Genomic DNA, 23,426 nt, shown 5'->3' on the forward strand with positions numbered 1-23,426 from the left:
GCACATTAAAGAGGGCAGAAAGAAAACCTTTATTTTTTTCACAAAATTTGAACATTTGTTGTATTCTTTTGAACAATTCATGTGCACTCTTCAATCACAGCATATAATTGTCTCGAGTTGTGGGCATGACCCCGTGTTCAGATTAATTTTCAAATACCAGACTGTCTAAATGCGATGTAGCAACACGGGTATTCATTACTCCACACGGCAACTTGTCGGTGAGCATGTACAGGGTAAATTAATTCATTATACACCCAATTCATTTTACGGGACTGAGTCAAATAAACTTTGCTGTAGCAATCACAAACCTGATAAAATGAAAACACAATCTAATTATTGAAGTTAATTTTATTTCAGGAGGGTAGCTGCATTCTACGCACAATTTGATGTAGTGCCACACCTGATATTCAGCAACGGAACTCAGAGGTAAACATTTACTGTTAAACCAGATGAGAGACTTCGCATCCAATTTCATGTTCCTTTATCTTACCTGACGTACTGCAACTCAGTAACTACCCAAGATATCCATGTGTGTCTCGAAAATATCAGTTTTTCAGTTTTTTTCAGTTTTTAAAGCAACTTACAGAAATTATTGATCAATACAAAACACTTTTTGTTATTTCCCTGATCACAATAAAAGCTGTGTATATATACATACCATACATAATCAGGTTTATATACATTATGAAGATCACAGGAACGTATATCCTTTGTGTAAACATTTCCTTCAAATTTCCTGTTTCAATTAAATGCCGATGCAGGAAATAATACAGGCATGATTTTGAGAGCAGCTCACACACTCTGGACATACCGTACACCACAGTGTTAATGTGTATAAAGGTTTATGCAGACCCAATAAACATTTTATTGCAACAGAGCCATTACGGTACAGTAGCACAAATTTTTTCCTCAAAAGGAATTCTTGTGAGAAATCTGTGATTTTGTGGATTCTGTTTGAAGTGTGATTCCTGTGTGATATCCGTTTTGCGTTTGTTGAGATCATGACATGTGGTTGTGTTTTGAGTGAAAAAAAAATTACTCACACAAAGCCTGCTAATCCATACAAATATTTGGTATGCATGCCAGCGAGTAGAGTATAGACGTGGAATGCGTACAGGCAGGGTTATTATAAAAGACATAGCATATGTAAAGCGTTCCTTGAAATCGCAGCCAACTAAACTCCATTGCCAACATCAAAACGTCTATTATAGAGCTTATTTGACTGAAAGTATATTTATATTTGGCACATTAAAATTACTTTAAACTTGTAAATTCATTCTGGAATAGAAAGATGTCATCAGGTCAATATGTGTCTTTAATAAGTTGTTGGTTACACTGCAAAATTTCAAAACACAGCAAACTGATGAAAAAGTAATGACGATCAGACCTTTTCAGTAATGAAATGAAAAATGTGAAAGTAGAGGCTAATGTAGGGGGCAACTCAGGTACTTGAAAAGAGGGAATTACCTCAACAAGCAAAAAAAAAATGTAAAAAAGTATTCTCTATTATAAATGCAAAAATTACGGTAATAACATAATTTTAAAAAAAAGCATGTTATTGAAATGATGATGACTTTCGTAAGTGCAATCTTTGGAAGTCAATGTACAACAAATCGTACAGCGGTGAAGAAAACAAAATATTATTTTTATTTTGAAATGTGAAGCAATGGAAACTAGATAGATAATGATGATATCAATGCTTTTAAAATACTGTGAGAGCAATGGGTATTCTGACCTTGAATGACTTTTTTGGTAACTCTTGGATTTGACTTCAGTATGAAAGGTGAGCTGGTATGTTCATGATAATGCAATTATAGATTTAATCAAAATTGATTGCCAAGAATTAGCTCTGGCATATCCCCTTTTCTGGTCCAAAAAAACAGTATTTTAAATTTCGTAATATTTTTTGTAGTTTGGGTGAATGAGTAGAATGCCTGCCAGGGTTGCCATGACAACGAGGTTCTGCACTAGAAGTATGCAAATTAGAGGCCATCAGTATGACAGATATATATGTCTTGAAATTCACCAGGGGTGAAAATACATGTGTATAGTGGATATGATAAAAAAAACAAACAGACCATTTTGTGAGCAACGCAAATATTACGATATATCCCTGAACTACAGACAATAAAAACCACTCGTCAAGGGAGCTCCAGAATGAGTATTACTCGCAAATCCGGCCATAAAATGCTGGATTCCTGAAAGAAGTCATAGAGGGTGGCAACAGAAATCCCATATTATTTGTCTCGGATTTCAAACACTCGTCACAATGGATAAAACATACAGTGACGCGGCCAAGAATTAAAGTCAACCATGCCAGACTTGAACGGTGATTTGAAATTTCAAGTGAAGGAGAAAATTGGAAATGTGTCAAGCATGGCTTTGTGTATTTTCAAGAGAGATACTAGATGATGCAAAAAAATCGCTGTCATCGTTTAAATCCCCATTGCAAGAATGGATTTGGTATAATATATTGACTCGGTACGACCTTTGAATTTAAACTAAACATACTACAAAGTGAAAGAAACACAAATCACAGGCAAAAAAAGATAAGGCAATTATGAAACTACGTGTAGAGATAGATAGTGTCGAGATTAGATTAGATTTTATTTAATTTCAGTTCAGTTTTGCACTTTGATATGACACTTTATGACAAAAATGGCCTGTTTTTCACATCCTCTTTTGTACTTTATCACATTTTTTTTCTATTTTCAGGTAAGATTGAAAGGATAAAGATAAAAATTTATTGGTAATGACAAATATTTATCAACTTCTCATCGGGAGTCTTTGTATAATAGGCACGGATTTTCTAATGTGGACAAATTCTGAAATTATCCACCAACAAATAACTATTTTGAGTTTTTATCTTTCATTGCCTATAATTACAGCATTGTGCAAACTTGGACAATTTTAGTTATTTTAATGTACAGCAAAGGTTGATATTTTAAAAAATGCTCACTATCCATATTTTAATAAAAATATAATTCTTTCAAGGAAATGCTAATGAACTTCTGTACAGAGAATAAAGAGTTCAATTAACCACTCCATCAAGATAGTCCTAGAGACCTCATATTTTAGGGGAGAGATTGTTTAATTGTTTATTTGTCTCTTTTTGTACGGACTGTACAAAAAAATCTTTATTCAAAATTATCTTTGTGTAGATCTTCATTAATTATTACTTGCAATAACTGATAAAACCTGTTGTTATGGTGGCTACAGGTAATAATTGAAAATCTGTATCTCAAAAAACACTACTTTGATAATTTCAACTTTAATCTTGCCGTCTTAGTGCCTAGTCTGCAGCCATTTTTTGGATGGCATTGCATTTGTCAATCGCAACATGAAATGATAAAGGTCATTTCTTTCATGCTGACTACTGCAATCATCATTTTCAAAAAACAAAAGGTCAAATTAACTCCATACAACCCTTCCTTTACAGTGTATAGGTCCATTAATGCTACAACCCCCTCCTTCAAAGTGTACAGGTCCATCAATCCTATTGAAAACAATAGTGACAAACAACTGGGTACAAATTTAAATTTTTTTTAAATTTTTGTATTTTTGAAGAACTGGCTGGTTTATTTCTTTGTCCAAGAATTGTGTGAATGGTTTTCATTCTGTCTTGGTTGTCTGTTTCTGTCTTTTCCAATTAATAAGTTAGAGGAAAATCTTTAGTTTCTAAGAAAATTAGGTAAAGATATCTCAGCTGTTACAAATACTAAATTTTGCATTGGAGGGATAAAGTAAACCATTCAAAAATTAATATTCAAAATCTTTAGTTCATATAATTCAATTTGTAGCCAAATATGAAATGTTTAATGTGAAAATGTTAATGTTCACCATGGTAAAATTATTCAGACAAAATGATTCAATAGATAAGAGTTTTTAGATGGACAGATTAGACTATGGAAAATCACCCCTTCATAGCAGACGTGTGTGTTGGTCATATATCACACGCTGACACTTTTACACAAAAGTTACTCCTAAAACAAACATTGTAGTCTCTGTCAAAGACAATTTCTATGGCAAGTCTTTGCCTCCATGCCCATCTCTTTATTTCTGTGACTCGATGGCAGCCGGTGGGAGGAATCTTTTGTCAAAATCAGGGGAAGGTTAATTGTGAACTATGATACTATATGATCATTTAATGGACCAGCAACAAGATTTTGTCATAATTTGAAAAAATAAAAGCAAGCAAATCCTCAGAATTAAACAACAATTAAAAGTAGAAGAATATATGAACATGTTAACCCATGGAGTGCTGTAATTTTTCCCACCAAAATTTCACTGTGACATTTTACCAATTTTTCTGACTTTTTCTGTCATAACTTTTTTCTGTCTTTTCAATGGCTACAATTTTTAAGGGAAATTTTGGGAAAAATCTGAAAAAACTTGTCAAGATCTGAAGAAATTGTTCACTATGTCATATTCTTTAACAGCAACCAAAATTGACCTTGGCACTGAAAGGGTTAAATATGCAAATCTTTGATTATGATCTCCAGAATTCTTAGGACAGCTACACTTCATATTGTATCAAGAAAATTAAGTGCTCTACATTACGGTCATGGCAGTCATATTGTAACATGTCAGACAAGAAGGAGACTTGATTGATGAATAAAAATCATATATTTTCACAAAAACTGACATTTGGATCAACATGATGTTTTGCACCATATTGCATTTCATGTATTTCTTGTACAAAGGGGAAAGATTGCACATAAATTGTCCGTCGGGAGAATACAGTGACAAACAGTTGAATGTTTAATCAAATTAGCATGATGTAATTCATGATAAATGTACTCTTTATCAAAGTCTGGCAATCGGTGACTTGGCCAACATTCAGATGCTAATTGTTACTATTTACTGTACGTACACAATCATGCTGTACGCAGAAAGTGGTGTGCTATGAAAAATTAATACATTGGTGATTTGGAAGCTACAATTTTTTAAGTTTACTGTCTGTTATTAAAGGGAAGCCAGTCTATATGTCTTTAGATGGCCTAGCGTGTTCAAATATGCCATCTAAAAGCAGGGTCCAGTCTCTCTCTCTCGAGATCTCTCTCTCAGGAATTGAGCTGTAAAAAATTCAGAACAACAGATTTGGATCTCAACTGGAAAGTGGAAAGCAGTGACTTCGACTCAATAAACAAAATGAACAAATAGCCGTGGAAGCCACTAGAGTGCAGACTCTCTGGATGGAATTGCGGCATGGAGATTTCAAAGCTCATTTAAATTCATAGGCTTGAAACGCTCCTCCTTAGAGTAGAGATCAGTATCATACATTTACTTTCTCCCCGTCGATTGTCTTGACTTTTCAATTAAACGAGACATCCATATAAACTGAAGTGACAAGATCTTTCCCACTGTGAAAGGCATTGACGGATATAAATGGATCCTCTGATTTTAGGTTGTATAAATTTGCAATAATTACATCAAATAATGACATTTTTTATGGATTTTTTTGTTTTTGTTTTTAAAATCCGTCAACTATATCAAAACTTGTTCAACAATCACAGCCCATTTTTTCACCATTAAGATTTACAGATTTATTGAAAGTTTCATGACACACATAATTATTTGCTTCTTTCAGCCAATTAGGACCAAGCAAGTATTATGTAATTCATCCATTAAGCCAATCAGTGACAAGGCATTAATATACAATTCATTCTTTCAGCCAATGGGTGCCAAGCAAGTGTAAAAACCATCTTTTCTAAGACTGTAAGATGTAAGTATCTATATATTCAAGCGAGTTCACTTGTTCATGGCAATGTCAACCAAGCAATTTGTACACTTATTTATCATATAACTGATAGATATTTATCGTTACCTGATCATTTATCTATTCCTCAGTTACGACCAGATGTATATCTATTTTATGAACTATTTTTGGCAACTCAGCCATCATCAAGGCTCAACTTATTATCACAAAATATGTTTTCTCCCTCATCTGAGTCGACAAAGCCACACGTCGTGCATCTACCCTGAGGTTTAGTTAATCATTAATAAGCGGTGTATTACGAGATATTTTCCCTGAAAAGACAGGGCTGGATGGTAAATTAGAAATGTTTGGGTTGTACAGAGGGCAATCGTTACACAAGATTTAATTATGGTTGAAGGTCATGACCTCGCCGGGTCAATCAATAAATGCCTTAACTGCAGGAAGATTACAAAAAAGTTATCATCTTGTTTTTCAGATTTTAAAGTGTGCCCAGAGGAATAATTGGAGCAAAAAGTATAAAGTAAGTCTTGTTACAATAAAGTAGACTGGATGATCTGGAACTGATTGGTCAATTTGAGACTATTATTATATAATTGTTCATGCTGTCTTTAATAGAGACTAAATGACGTTTGGTTCTCTGGGCTGTGGAAAGTTTTGATTGCATAATTCAAAATGCAAACATAGTAATGATCATCGCGGATAATTTTAACATGCACCCAAAGATTCTTGTGAGTTAGGAATTACTCATACCTGACATATGGGAATGGAATTCTTGAAATGCAAGGTTGTTAGATCTGAGACAATCAGCGAAGGCTTAGATTTATACTGTATCTTGATTTTAGAATCAAAGTAAGACTTTCATTGCCCATGTCATATGGCTGTGATGAAAAGAAAAGTCGAAAAGATTTTTTTCTGAAACTTAACCAGTCCATGGCACCTCAAAATCAAATATGGAATAACTGAAATAGGTATAGCTTGACTTTTTTCACAAAAAGTAAGACAGTATTGTGCAAATTTCATCATCATTTGCACAAAACACAAAACTGACACACCTAGGAACATGTAAACTAAATTTGAAAGCTGTTGGATTTTACGAAAAATATGATGTTCTGACAAAAGAAAGAGAAAACTGCTCTAAAAATTTGCATCTGAAAATTTGTGTCAATAATTTTGACAAATTTCTTCATCATTTTGTTAGTGTTAATTTGGTCATCCTAAAGAAAAACTAAAATCCCAATCAAAACCTATTGGACAATTTGTTTCTGAAGAGATTACTTTTGACAAAAAAGGGTTAAAAAATTTCTCAAAACTACAAATATGCAAATGTTATGCTAATTTGAACAAATATTGAATGAATTATCCCTACCAATGTATAAACAAGTTTATCATAGAAATAACTCTGTTGTAAATACATTTTTGAAATTTACAAAAAAATATAATTATATAATTTTTTCATAATTCTGCAAGCCACATCTACGAGATTCCTGTAATTTCTGGATAATCACCCAAACATTCCTCAGACCAAAGCTGGTCACATTTGGTGCAGCAGTTTTTGAATTATGATCTCCACAAAGTTGGTCTACAGACAGACAAACAGACAGAACACAGACTTATAAAGTGATGACATTGGCCCCTTTCATGTGTGCCTCTGGCACACAGGGGCAAAAAATAATCTGACCGTGCAAGGGTGATTACCGGTTACAAACCCGCTGTCATTTATGAAATTTACGCACATTCCAAAGTCCCTAAATGAGTCACAAATGGGGCATGGAAAAGCACATCAGATTTCACCAAACAGTTACCATGAAACAGGCACCCGACGACGGTAGTCCTTTCTGTTCATTACATCCTGCGGAATAATGATGCCCAGCGAAAGCCTAATGGTCTCATCTGTGATAGCAAATACAGTTTAGTTTGTCAGCCATTAAAGAAGGAATCAGAAAGTTGAAAATAATCCACAAAAGAAACATTTCTACCTATGGTAAAGCAGAAATTTGGACTCGGTTTTACAAAAGATTTTTGGTCTACCTTTTGCAGGTTCATTTTCAATCTCATGGAGTACCAGTAACTAAAGTTTTCACCTGCTTATTTTTATGAAAGCAAAAAATTAAATTTTTCCCCATAGAGTTAACAGGGATGGTGGCCTGTTTGAATTTCCAGGTTTGGAAATCCTGTGAAATAATGGGTAATTTGTTTCTATAGTAACCATCTATTCTGTTTCTTTATTATGAAAGAGAAAAGAAAGTTTGAGCAAACATGTAAGTGCTTCAATTTTCAGGCATATGGCTACCTTCAACAGGGAAGCAAAAAAAACCCTGAATCTGTTGTTCTAAACATCCTATTTGGTGGATGTTGTCAGGATTTATTGTTTATGCATAAATGATTAACATCTCTTATCAACATTATTGAAATGTTTTTCTTTCTGTGTAGAGTCTATGATACTGAATGCTTTTGAATAAACCTTGCTGCAGAGGCATGGAGAAATACACATTTGTGACAAATCCTAAACGAATTTTAACATTTAAAAGTTCAAGCAATTATGTCAAGTAAGGCACATGGGGAAATCATCACAAAAATGTTCAATAACAATAAAACAATGCCAATTGTTTATAGAAATGAATTCTTAAATGTATAACACTGCACCAAACTACGTTTAGGAACTTGAGCAACGGCAGTTGTTATTGGCAAATAAACCGAGGCTCAAAAGTGATCGTTTCGTGTGAGAAGCTCCTGTCAAACTTCAATAGAGCGCTTCTCGGTTACAAGTTTGTTACGAAATGCATGACATCAGACACTGCTGCTTGAAATGCAGACAAATTTTGTCAGTACGGCTTGCATGGCTATTGTTGCAATTTGTAGTGTGAGCGGAAGATATATCTTTCAGCATTCATTGTAACACTAGCAGTCACCTGCCTAGTTGTATTTTCATCATTTTTCCATGTGTAATTTCAAAAAGTGTCATCTATATGGACAAATATTTTTTTGCATGTTGATGATGTGTTTTGTTTCAGAAAATTTTGAAAATCACATAATTTCTTGAGTGTGAAAATCATAGCACAATGTTGTTGTTAAAAAACTAAAAAAAAACTGAATTCAAAATATCCTAAATGTCAAGTTTTGCAGACAAAAATATAAGGGAAATTGTATTTGATCTGCTTCTGTTAAGAATGTAAAGCAATGAGAATTCAACAGTTTTATGAACATGCCCAATATCTTGAACAAATAAACATCTAATATCATATTAAGGTAGTATGCGCCTAGAAAGTGAAAGACTTGAACTTTCGCTCCAACTTTTCTCAAGGAATATTTCAACCATTCTCTTTCAAAACCAAAAATAAAAATCGGGAGTCAACGGGCAAATTCTGGTACTAGAGAAACAAATTACTCAAAATTTACTGATATTTGAAATTCAAAATGGCTGCCGTCCCTGTGTTAACTGTATGGTAAAAAATAAAATTTTAAATTTTCGAAAAATCAAGACTGTGAAAAGGTTTCTTACACCAAGAGCTTTAAAATGGACCCCCACAAGGGGTATAACAGAAAAGAAAAGTAAAAGTTTGAGAGTCTGCATATCTCAGTCTCCAAGGCGTGTTCTACCTTGAAAGAAAGGGGAAGATGCTAGGAAAATGTTCACATTGTCCATGGGAAAGATTGGAACTCTCTATGAATAGGAGTCAGAGTCCCTTTGATTCAGCCGACAGAAAAACTCAAAACATGCATGAGAATGGGTGTAATCAGTCAAAGTGGAACTTGTAAGGGTTCTTCATCCCCGCTGAACATACATGGGAACACTCTTAAAAATCAAGCTATTTTTGAAATGATGTGCCTACACAAAGGAGGAAACTGAACAAGAAAGCAGCCATACAGAGGCAAGAAAGCAGCCTTGCAGAGTCCAAACAAGAATTAGAATAGACAAACTGTAAAAATCGCAGAGACCTAACAATGTAGGAAAATGCAGTGAAAACTGGAAATGTAGTTTTCATCATCATGGTTTTCACTCTCCTTCAGCTGACAAAGCCATATTATGGATCGACAAACACATCGCAATTACATGATTTTTGAAAATACTGATTCTGATTCCGCTCGGGGTCTAACTGAAAAGATGAACCCTTTTTTCACCTGCTGTGAAGGCAATCATTTAAAGATCCAGTCATATTATTTTACAATGGTGCAAACACGTAGCATACATATAGTGATAAGGCAAAGGTCAAAGGTCATAGAGTTGATGGGAACGTTAACCTTGCAATTCTTGTAATATTCGTGCTCCAAACAGTTTTGATGAGTATATTACTTTTTTTTTTCAATGGAAAATATACACACTGCAAAGTTATTCATTAAATAATTCATTGACAAACATAATTGCCAACATGTCTAAGAAAATATTCATGGTAAAAAATGAATTAAATCAGATATGAATGTACACTCACATAAACTTAGCTCTGCACACACTATTTTTAAAGATTTGAATGACATTTAAAGTTGGCTGTTTAATTGATTTGGAAGTTTGTATTATTGTCGAAGCATAATAACATTTTCCTCTTCCATATGATAATTTCTCGAGATATATATATAGATATATATATATATATATAATATATATATAAATATATATTATATATTATATATATATATATATATATATATATATATATAGTGGCATATTGTATCTTGAACCACCATTTTATAGCTTTTCTTCCTATTTTCAATTACATGTATGGGAGCCTGAGAGCTTCATCATATTATGTTCATTGTTTATTTTATATTATAATTATTTGCAAAAGGTGTTCATGAATTATGTGCAATAAATGATTTTTTTCACAAAATAGTCGGGTTTCACTTCATCAAAGAACTTGTTATGACTATCTGGGATGGTTTATTTCATTTTTTCTCTAAAACTTAATTTCATTTTGAAACGGAATCTCTTTCATTTTATGTTACAAAACAATTAACAAAAAATCATAGAAACAAGTTGATACTATATGTGCTTTCTGTCAGGATTGATTGAGTTTGATGGACTTTGAGTAAATGTAAACAAGTTGAATTACTGTGCATGCCCAGTGCACCATCTTAAGGTAGAACACGCCTCGAAAGTAAAAGACTGAAACTTTCACTCAAATTTTCCTTAAGGAATCTTCCAACCATTCACTTTCAAAATCAAGAATCAAAATCAGGGTTTACCATGCAAATTATGATACTAGAGAAACAAATTACTCAAAGTTTACCGATATTTGAAATTCAAAATGGCCGCCATCCCTGTGTTAACTATATATCTGTCTCCGAGGTGCCACTGGCTGTCGTGTGTTCTTCTAATCCCTGATCACACACAAGGCATACACATCAAGGTTGACCATGGTTATACAGTTAATGCTGCAAACAATATGCAAAATCTTGCCAAATTGACTAGCAGACATCTTTATTTCCACAGTGTAGTCACTTAGTGATCTCTATCTAATGCACTCTTTGCTTTTCTGAGATAACAGCTCTAAAGGCCTTTGGCTTAATATATACATGAACAACTTTAACAGACCCATTATCCAGTGATTTTTATCATCAGTATATCTTCTGAGTCTTCAGAGTCATGTTGGTCCCTTAACTGTTGCAGTAAATTTTTAGTTTCTCAACAAATATGGTGCAGCATCTCAACTTTAAATAATGACAATGATGATGATAATTATTATAATGGTTACTATCATTATTATTGTGTTTGTTGTTATTTCATTTTATTAAATTATTATTTTCTTAAAATCTTATTTAACGATGGTAGCCTGGTAAGATTCAGTAAAGATGCATATCTTGCCCAGGGCCCTCAGATGCCCATACAAACTGATACAAAGCAGGACTACATGAAACATGACAGTCCAAGTAGGCACAACACAATGCACAGAAACAAAAGCACTGGCATGAACCAGCGAACAAGAGACAAATATAAACTCTTGGGATCATGGAGGTGGCAGCTAGTGCCTTCTTTTGTTTCCCTTTTTTCTGCCCATTCCACTTTGTTGAAATAGACCAACCATGATTCTGTGCTGCACACAGGTGTGACCTATGGAGTCAATAACTGATGCAAACAGATGGGCAGACCATAACAGGCAATTATGCAGAAGTATTAACCCTTTGACAGCCAAAGTCAATTTTTGTCGCTTTTACAAAATATACTCCGGTCAAAGTTTTTCAGATTTTTCCTAAAATTTTGATAAAAAGCTGTAGCCATTGAAATGTGATGTCTATCTGCTTCAAAATTATCAAAACAAATACAGAAAAATTCATAACAATGGGTAAAATATTCCACTAAAAATTTGATGGGAAAATTTACAGCACTCAAAGGGTTAAAGTGCAGTGAAATTTACGGGCAGTGAGGCAAAACAATGGATGATACATATCATCTGAAGAGTCATGCGTGTGCCAGAGAAGAAAACCATTGATTTTCTCGGTAAATACCTCAAAATTGTCCTTGCCATTTTACCAAGAAGTACTTGCACGTGGTATACTGCTAATAGTTGCAAAATAACTCGTAAATTTATGACTGGAACACTAAAGAAACAGCAAAGATACTTGAATATGGCGAAAAAAAGCCAGAGTCATTCTTTTCAATCTACAATGTGTATAAACATATCTGGAAGGAAAATTTTGATTGACAGAGCTGTGTGTTGATGTTATATCAATGTGCTAAACTTAGAAAGCAGTCTACTCAATGTGTATTCATCTAACACAGTGTGTGCGTGAACACGCACAGAAGGATTAGCATTTGACTAATTTTCATCACTTTTTGCAAAATAGATTTCCTATGGTGACCGAAGCAATAATATCCACTGTGAAACACAAACAATTACACTGTTCATGTACGTACGTGGTCGTGAAAGTCGCATATTAAGTGTATTCTATGCTGAAAAAGTGTTCTGGCTTTTAAACCTACTTCACTCTCAGCTCTGACAAGGCTGTGCAACATACAGTTGTCATGTCACTCTGTAAAGCAATAAGATGAACGCCATCTGCTGTGCTTCAGGCATGCATCAATATTTTATGAGCATAAGCGCTCACCTATATGTCACAAAATTTTCCACATTGACGAGAACATGCTCGTTTTACATCACTGAATAATTAATTTTATCAGAAATTACTGTAATGGTGTAATATATGGATAACCGATGTACGTTTGAATGAATTACCTGTCACTGAAATTATGGAAGACATACAGTACACGTGCGTTCAACTGATTTTAATAGAGTACGTTCAATTCCTGCGTCAGTTTGATTTCTAGACTGCACCTTGATCCAGTCATTTTTTCTGAATTTTGTTGTATTTCATCACCTAAAATTTCTGAACTCCGTGAAAGGCCTTCTTTGAGAAAAGCTTTGACAGTTAAAAAAAGTCAAATAATTGGGAAAATATACTTTTCTTCAATTGCATTGAAAGCATGTATGTATTATTATTAAATATTTCCCGAGTGTGTTGAGAAAATTACTTGAGAAATCTATGAAAAGTTTTTGAATGTTTCTCAAGAAAAACTGCATTAATATCATCGTAGAAGGGAAAATTGTTTCATATGATTCAATCAGAATGTTATTCTGAAATTTCAAAATTCATTTACAAATCTGTAGTGAATTTTAGCATTGAAAAGTGTAGTGGCATGATTACAAACATGTGGTATCTTGAAAAATATCAATTCCTGCAAAAATATCAAGAAAATTTAAAACCACAAATTTTGTTGACAATCTTCCATCGGTAAAAGTTGATTGGTTTGGCTTATTTTCTCGGCCATTTTTTGTAAAATTGACGATGCTGCGATGAACTTTGAAGGAAACAAGGCGGTAATTTTGTCGGCAAAATTTAGAATTCAACTGCAGTAATTGTCATTAGCATCTTGTGATACAGATGAATATCACAGTACATTGATGCTGTCAGTCATTGAATCGCCCGAGAAGGCAAGCAAGATTCTGACAGATAAGTCGAATATATGTGGAAATACCATGCAAGCATACTAAGTGGCCCACTAAAGTTCTAACATTATATAGCCATTATGAAAACTCCATAAATGATTACATTATGCCTGGGGACAGACACTTTCAAGCTTGTTTGGACGATTTCAACAAAATCTGGATGAATTATAAAACCAGCCTCCCGGTGCTTTCAGCTGAGCATGTAAATTATCAGTTCTCAGTAGCAACACTGAGAACTGAAAAAGTACTTTATGTTTCGGAATTATTGAAGTGCCCTCAGCAAATCAGCCATTATTGTCGAATCATTTCAGGTTTTAAGAAACTGAGTTGAGTGAACCAAACAAAGTCCTTCTTGACACACTCGTAAATATCTCCTATTTTACTGTCACATCTAAATCTTCCACCGTCATAATCCAGCCTTTCTATCTGCACTACATGCTGAAATTTCCATCAATAAACCTGTCATCTACTCTTCTGAAATATTTCCGTGGTTCTCTTATTTGAACTCCGTGGATTACATTTTACATTGTGGAAGGGAATTCTTGGATTTGAAATTTTTTCATCTCTATGGGGCTAAGCCTGATTCAAATATCTCTTTGTATTTACAAGTAAAACATTGTTTAATAGTTTATCGAATTGATTTCTATATCATATTTTGGTTACTCCTGTCTGTTATGCAAAGAGAATAAATCAAAAAGAAATTTAAAAAAACATTGCAGAGAGGGGGGTTGTCAGAAATGCACCGGTGCAACTTTCTCATTTACAAACAATGTATTTCATGAACAATATCTAGATGCATCTCGTGAAACATAGCTGCAACATTTGCAATGCACATTATGATAAAAATGTTTTAACTTTCATCAGTCGACAATGTTCCTTGGATACAGTGTTTGTATTGGTCACATGGGTCCCGTGTTACCTTTGAATGCAGTTCTAATGACCCCTCCCCTTCCCTTTAAGTTTGTTTTTGTTTATTCTTTCAATGGGGGCACTTCTTTTTAATAATGTTTGCCTTGACCAACTGAATTTACATAAGTATGACAGCAACCTGTTGAAATCCATGATCATATTAATTTGTTTGACCCATTGATTTTAAGTACATGAAACTTTTGAACCATATTGTTTCCAAAGTGTCACGGCTCCCATTCAAAAATTGACACTGTATGTGTTTACTTGTATATTTCAATCAATGTCGACTGACCTCATGAAGTAGTACCAAGTCCATTGTCCTAACAAACTCTATAAAGTTATTATACTTGGCGATTTGAAAGCAAAATAATTGATTTTAAACTGCAGCTCTATGAGAGCTGTTTTGCAAAAATCAATTTTAAGGATTGTTAATCAATGCCTATACCCCCTCCTTCTTGCTTTAATTATTCAAATATGACAGTTATAGATTTTTAACATAAGCACTGACTTTTTAACCTCCGAGTTTTCAATTCTGATTAAAATAATGTACAAAATAATTATCATGTGTACTCTTCATGATCTATACATTGAAAAAGCCTACATGAGATAGTATCAATACTTAAAGGGCCAGTTGGCGTAACTTTTTTGTGATTTTTTTCACTGTTTTCGTATTCAACCTAAACTGCATGTAGTTCCTAGCTACTCCCTTAAAAATGTTAAGATACACAAAATTCAGCTTGTCAACTCAGTCTGTACATATGTGGACTGCATTTTTATTGTTAACAAGTGAATTCTGGTCCGGACTAGAATTCAAATGTGAGCAATGACAGTGCATTTTACTTGTAGAGATGCTGCAATGACAAGCTAAAGTAGTGGGTTTTCTAACAATATGATTTTGGAAGTTGCACAAGAACTTGGAGCTGATGTGCAGAAAACAATAATGGAAAATAATTAACATTTACAGGTACACTGGCCCTTTAATACACACCCTGTGTTAGCGATGACATCCTTCAGAACATATACTTTAACACAATAAACTACAATACCATATAGAACAATAACCTGCAATGATCATTCAACTAAATAACACTTTAATCAATACTTGTGAAACAGTGTCAATAACACTGTGGTCACAGTAAAAATTTAGACACACGTCAGTTGATTTATGACAATCTTAAACATTTTGAATGGGTTTATCTGGGGGTCATCTGGGGGTCAAACCATTTATTGAATTGTTGTAATCTTGGGATAATGCAATACCTGAATCAACCTGTGACATCTTAAAATTAATAATGTTTTTTTTTCAATATTATGGTATGTATGGATCCTGAAACTCCACTCCTGTCAGAAATGGGAACAAGACCGGAAAATGGTATCTGCATATGTCCATCGACTCTCGGCCCAAATGACAAGGCCATTACCATGCCAACATCAATGTATCATTGCAATTTGCATTTACTCCAAACACAAAATATTTGTTTGACTCTTTAGTAATTAGAATACACAAAGTCAACCCCCTCCCCACAATGCATTCCTAAGTGTCTTGGATCAACATGTTACATCCACAGGAGTGTATTAATTGGTATGAGGACAAAGTCTTCACATCTCTCCGGCCATTTTGGCCAATCTGACCATTGAGTAGCAGAGAAATAGTAGGGCCAAATATGTTTCCATGCTAAAAGACAGCCGACCCTAGAATTTTTTCCACATTTTAAGAAAATATTGAGTAAATTTTCTAAATTTTACCATATTTTATGGGTCTCAGTCAAAAAAAGTAAAAAAATATCCTGCAACCTAGCGACCCTAATTTTCAGAGGCATGTTTCAGATATAGATTATTTGATCTTCCTGCAAAATTGCACAGATTGAGTTCTCCAATGGCAGATGAAAATCCCTTATCCTGTGTATCGAATGTTCTGGATTAAACTCAGTATTACATCTTGTCTTGTTCAACTGCTATTAATAGTTAAAAACAATCATATTTAGATTCTCCCCTAAAAAAATTAGTTTCTGATATTTGTGTCCTGGCGATTACATTATTAAACATCAAGCAGCAGATATAATGCTCTAGTTTTGGTCCTTTTGACAACATCTGTCTATACTTACAGATTCTATTGATTATTTTCCCACGCAGACAATAAAAGCCTGCACAAGCACTGAAAGTGATTGATCAGGTTGGCTAGGATGATGAGATCCAGTCAACACCCCCCTAAAAAAAATACAGGCTTGTTAATATTTGTTTCTTGACCAGTACAATATATGTCAAACAATATATGATAAAATATGTACTAGAATTTTTGAACAGAATCCATCTAAGAATGGCTCCTGCTGATGTGCAGCTTGCTCGGAAGGTTTTATCTGATTGGTCGGTTTGTCACTATTCACAGCAACTTAAGAAATCTATTGTATATAATTAAATGATAAAGCTACAACTCAGCCAACCAATTGGACAACTGTGAGATGCTGCACATTAGCCCACAATTTTAGCCTGGTGAATAGTCTCCTTCAATAACGATTCATTAAAAGTTTTATATCTGCCTACTCCAACATTGCTCAGTCTTTACTGAAGAAAACGTTGAAGCGTAGGAAACGGTAAATATTCCATCCCTGGTTATATACTTAAATTCATTTCAGACCCAGATAAGAAAGTCTATAAATGTATTTCTAGTGATCCATTAACAATTTGGTCTACTATGACATTTGTTGACTCGCAATCCTTAACGCACACACAACCCCTCCCCCCAACCCCCCCATTCCGACCCAAGGTACAAAAAGCACTTGCTAATTTTTGTACCTTGGGCAATGGCAATTGTAAAAGACTCTATTAAATGCTCCATTACTGGTCCATGTTTTGAGCACCTGTTCACTTTATAGAACTTACCAAATCATTTCAGAACACATCCAATAAAGTCTTCAAACTCAGGTGTGGGAAATGTCTCATATAAATGCAAGAATGAGGGATAATTTTGGAGTCTATACTCTCTGTTGTACAATAGACTGTCTACCATATGATAGATGCATTGTATTGAGACATAGTGACAATCCCCAGAGCCAGAGACATTTGGGAAGACATATAATCCTAATCGAAACATTTCTAATTTGACAAAGTCTTATGAAAATAGCAGTTGCTAAGGGTTAAAGGTCAGGCGAATGGCAACAAGTACAGTATGAACACAATAGTATGCTGAGAGATGAACCAAAATTGAAGAAAAATTGAGTCAGCTATATACACTCTCATATTTTGAAATCTTTAACATCAAACTTTTAGGATGAAACAATTGAAACACAGTTTCAATTGGTGACATTGGACCCATTTTGTACTGTAACAACAAGTAAACTACAATTTAAAAAAAGTACTGATGAGTTTTTGTAATTAAGTGATTTTATTAATTTTTTGCTTAGTTTTTTGTTTTTGTAATGTTTGGGAAAACATCAAAATGTTTCCTGCTCCAATCTGTAGCCTTTTTAAAGTAAGGTACTGTCTATAGTCACATCGGTAATTTAGGTAAAAGATCTGAACTCATCAAAGAGGTCAAAGGTCACGCTGCAAAAACACTGAAGTAAGGAGTGTTACAAGTAAACAAACAGATAGGTCAGCATGTTACATTGAAATCCATTTTCATCAAATATTGGGACTTGAAAAGTTGTTTAGTTAACAAAGGTGTTTGGTTTATAGAGTTTGATTAACATTGTGTCCATGGGAATGGAGCTTAGAGTTCAGTCCAGTATGACAGTGTTCTCTTCGGTCAGGGTTTTGATTTGACAGGTTTTACTGTACTTGGAATTCACTGTGGAGAATATTTATCATTTAGCGGAAACACACTGAAGGTGGACCCTTCCAAGCTGCATAATAAACTGGTGAGGATGAGCGATAATGACAGAATACAGCAGACACGGATAAATTATGAACTGAAATGGATTTGACGATGTTAATGGCAATCACATGGAGCGATATTAAGTGTTGCTGCTTGAAAACACAATTAGACTTCTCTTGAAATTGAGGAGTCATGAGTATTAATTTAACCAGTTATCGAGCCAGAATAGCTAAATACATAATGCCAAGGAGATGAAATTGACAGAGACACTGAGAAAACTGGCTCACTATAATTTCTTCTCGGATTGGACTGGAGAGTACCAGGTCTAATCTCTGCCATATCACAAGTCGATATTATGCTAGGGATGTCTTTGAATCTATCATAAAAGGCCCCCTAAGCCAATTTTTGAAAGACAGGATGGTATTGCAAAATTACATTTGAGTTGTAAAAGAAAATAAGAAAAAAGGTAGGAGAAAAAAATTCTGTATTATATGAGAGCACTGAACTTTAGAATGAGAAAAAAAAATAAATAGAGACAAACTTACATCCTGAGAAACAGTCAATAGCAAAGATAGACTGAATGAGATAGGCAATGATTTAACTCACAGAAAGTACAGAAACTCAACCAATTAGTATTAGAGATAAAATCAACCTTACTAAGTGTCAATGATAACAAGCGACCTAGCGGCCGATATAGCTCCGCTGTGTTTATGTAGAGAATAACTATTTTTGACACATGTTGATGAAGAAGGTGGAAATCTTTGATAGCTCAATGCAGTGGCCAGAAAAAAGTGGCTAAAATAGCTGCAAAAATACACAATTGAAGATTTCATCATACTTTGAATATATCACATCGGATCATCCCTAAGAACATGTCAACCAAAGCTATCTGATGAGTAGTTTTTTGAGAATAAAATTTTCTGACCAAAAATGGCAACAATTGCCCCCCCCCCCCCAAAAAAAAAAAAAATTGCAGATTTCATCATAACTTCAAAAGATCAAATTTAGTTCATCTATAGAAACCTGTATACCAAATTTCAAAGCTGTTAGACCAGTACTTTTTGAGAAACATATGTTTTGACCAAAAATGGTTAAAATTGCCCAAAAAATTCAAAATTGCAGATTTCATCATAATTTCAATAAATATCATTTAGTTCATCTATAGAAACCTGTATACCAAATTTCAAAGCTATCAGATGAGTACTTTTTGAGAAACACATTTTTTGACCAAAAATGGCTAAAGTTGCCCAAAAAATACAAAATTACAGATTTCATCAGAAATTCAATATATATTACTTAGCTAATCTGTAGAAACCTGTATACCAAATTTCAAAGCTTTCAGACCAGTACTTTTTAAGAAAGACATTTTATTGACCAAAAATGGCAAAAATTGCCCAAAATTACAAAATTGCAGATTTCATCATAATTTCAATAAATATCATTAACGTGATCTGTAGGAACGTGTATACAAAATTGCAAAGCGATCAGATGAGTAGTTTTGGAAATACACATTTTTTGACCAAAAATGGCAAAAATTGCCCAAAAAATACAAAATTACAGATTTCATGAGAAATTCAATACATATTACTTAGTTCATCTATAGAAACCTGTATACCGAATTTTAAAACTATCAGACCAGTACTTTTTGAAAAATACATTTTTTGACCAAAAATGGCAAAAATTGCCCAAAACTACAAAATTGCAGATTTCATCATAATTTCAATAAATATCATTAAGGTGATCTGTAGGAACGTGTATACAAAATTTCAAAGCTATCACAAATGAGTAGTTTTGGAAATACACATTTTTTGACCCGAAATGGCAAAAATTGCCCCAAAAATACACAATTACAGATTTCATCAGAAATTCAATATATATTACTTAGTTCATCTATAGAAACCTGTATACCGAATTTCAAAACTATCAGACCAGTACTTTTTGAGAAATACAATTTTTGATCAAAAATGGCAAAAATTGCCTAAAAAATGCAAATTTGCATATTTATGCACAATTTGAACAAATCTGAAGTAGATCATCCCTAGGGACATATGTACCAAATATCAAAGCTATCTGACTGGTAGCTTTCAAGAAGAAGATTTTTAAAGATTTTTTTACCAAAAATGACTAAATTGCCTTAAAAATACAAATATGCAAATTTCACCACGATTTGAACAAATCTGACTGAAGTCACCCTAAGTAAACTGTATATCAAATTTCAAAGCAATCGGACAAGCGGTTTCAGAGAAGAAGATTTTTTTACCAAAAACACCAAAAAATGCCCCAAAAATACAAATATGCAAATTTCACCACGATTTGAACAAACTGAAGTGAGGTCACCCCAAGTGAAGTGCATATAAAATTTCAAAGCGATTGGACTTCAGAGGAGAAGGCAATTGTTGACGGACGACGACGACGGACGACGACGACGACGGACGACGACGGACGACAACGGAAAATCAACCTATTTGATAAGCTCTGCGTCGCTGACAGCGGAGCTAATAAAATGACATTTCTTGGATTAGATCGAACCTTGAAATGGCAGAATTCATTATTCATTCAAAAGTAAAGTACTCTGTTTATGTAAGTATATACATAATATAAATTTTATTATCAATGGGTTAAACTCGGAATTTGAATTGACCATGGTACAAACAAAACCATGTGCATGAACGTGTATAGCAACACATGTATTTCCATATGCATTTGACACATGGATTTGTTTGTATCGTCATCACATATGATCTCTCGGGCATACTTAAATAGACTATCAATCACCATGTGTCCTGTTTATTCGAGAGAAGAACTATTGTCCTAAAAACCTACTTCCTCTTCACAGATAAATCAATTATGAAGTTTACCAGGCATCAGGGATAATGAAAAAGGACGGCAAATGGTGAATTATTTAACGATCAAGACTTAAAAAGATGTTATTTTCTCAAACAATGCAAACGTTGCAAGGTTCGTATGACAGAAAGTACAATGATCCTTGAGAAACATCTCATTTCATTGTACTGGGGGCAATGTATCGTTCAACGAGAAACCGATTCTAAGATCTGTTCTTTCAATCAAGTGACCTGATGGCTCTGTGAAATGCAGACTGCACACACAGTCAGTTGATGAATATCAATTGCTGTTATTGAAGGTACGGTGCGGATGATGCTGTAATTTAGTTACAACTCATGTTTATCATACAGCCTGGAGGAAATGTCATCGTCTGAGACAAGTCAAGAAAATTTGTATCTGAGCTGACATGAGGCCTAAGGATGGCAACAAATTTATTTCAAGGTCATATGGATAAATCAAGGGCAGTTTGTATCAAGGGAAAGTAGTCACCGAATCTAAATTTTAAATTTTATCGTGGAAATATCATTGTCAGTGAACCTGAACAGCCGACACTGATTGTGCGATGAGTTCTCGTATATAGTATATCTCTGGACAATTTCAAATTAAAATTGAAAAATTATTTTCAAACATTTTATTTTTTAATTACATAAAGGTAAATAAAAAATCTATATGGCACAGCATGAAATTGTAAAAGTTCATGGCTATCATGAATCTTGGACTGCTGGGCATCAAGCAGCTGAGGGAAGCTCTCCCAGGCATTATAAATCTTCACTGTTTGACTATTTTATGCCGACTGAAAATGTCAGGAACTCCCCCGTGGCAGTATGTTTTAACCACCTGAAATCAAGAGTAGATGTAATTATGTCTGAGCAGCAGCGCACACTTCTCCCTTTCCGTCTGAGGAACTCTAAAAACCCATTTGTGGGAGAAAAAAAACAAAATCAGGAATTACCTTCTTCAAGGTCATGCCAGGGTAAAATTTGATCAGTGATCTCTGTACAGATTTCTATTTGAGATATAGTTCACTGCCTTGTTAGGTAAATTGGACTGTAGAAGGACAGAATCCCTGAACATTAAACTGAGTAGCATCTGTTCAGTGTTTGCAGTGTAGTCACTCTATCCTATATCGGTCACAAAACATTCCTCTACTGGAACACACCTACCCATGTATAATACTCAGCTATGCTCAGTACATACCTGAATATATGAGTGTGAGTGTGTATTATACAATATATTATTACTTTGTACTTGAAGTCATTTTTTTACATATATATATATATATATATATATATATATATATATATATATGTGTGTGTGTGTGTGTGTGTGTGTGTGTGTGTGCATGTGTGTATAATATATTTTGTATATATTGTTAAAAACTATCTACTGTTGATTGACCAATCAGAGAGCTCAATTCAGGGTGTTTTATTTACTCATAAAGCCTTGGTCACCAAATTCCAGAAACGAATGACAGCGCCGTAGTAAAATACTGTCCAATCAAAAGTGAACATGTCATATTCTGTAGACATCTGGCACGTTTTAATATTCAAATTTGGTAACACAGCGGAAACCAGCTGCAACACAAAATCTGCTGTGCCCTAGGGCATTTATATAATGTACCCCAGGGCATTTATAGGATGTTCCATTACATTGGAAGGCTATTTCACAAATAAAAAATTTAATTCATATTCTAAACATGTTACATTGACAAAGGGGACGGTTGACGTAAACACATTGAAAATGAAAATATATCAGTTAGGGGCAATAGTTTTTAAGTCGGATAAAACCCTCGTACTCGGGCTCTTCTGGTATAAAGTCCAACCCTACGATAAAATGTCTCGGCCTGCGGCCTCGACATTTTATCGTTGGGTTGGACTTTATATACCAGAAGAGCCCTCGTACTCGGGCTTTATCCTATACTTTATATTGTATATATATATATATATATATATATATATATATATATATATATATATATATATATATATATATATATAATGGTGATAACCATAATATATATATAGCCATTATGGTGATAACCGGGAGGGCACATTGTATACATTTTGTGTATTTCGCTCACTGCTTTAATAGTAGTTAGAGCACTCTGAGATTGTTTGGGCAGCCTCTTGCGTAATATAAGGGGCGTTCACTGTTGGCACTATGCTTCGCTCATGGTATGTATTGCCGTTGGAGCACTCTGGTG

General features: G+C 34.1%; 1 protein-coding gene and 1 long non-coding RNA gene across 3 annotated transcripts in view; one reads left to right on the forward strand and one right to left on the reverse strand.

Moving 5' to 3' along the window:
- Positions 1 to 23,426, reverse strand: part of LOC139114038 (uncharacterized) — a 50,348-nt gene that overhangs the window by 16,109 nt on the left and 10,813 nt on the right. The gene's annotated exons all lie outside the window — the stretch shown is intronic.
- The window catches only part of LOC139114040 (uncharacterized), a 38,483-nt gene that overhangs the window by 14,391 nt on the left and 666 nt on the right, over positions 1 to 23,426 (forward strand). For both annotated transcript variants that reach the window (XR_011547786.1, XR_011547787.1), the window contains exons 2-5: positions 358 to 426; positions 5,675 to 5,725; positions 6,195 to 6,239; positions 21,216 to 21,337. This is a non-coding gene — a long non-coding RNA (uncharacterized lncRNA). The remainder of the gene's footprint in view (positions 1 to 357; positions 427 to 5,674; positions 5,726 to 6,194; positions 6,240 to 21,215; positions 21,338 to 23,426) is intronic.

Source organism: Ptychodera flava, chromosome 16, assembly GCF_041260155.1.
Source record: "Ptychodera flava strain L36383 chromosome 16, AS_Pfla_20210202, whole genome shotgun sequence".
In the NCBI taxonomy this organism is placed as follows: Eukaryota; Metazoa; Hemichordata; class Enteropneusta; family Ptychoderidae; genus Ptychodera; species Ptychodera flava.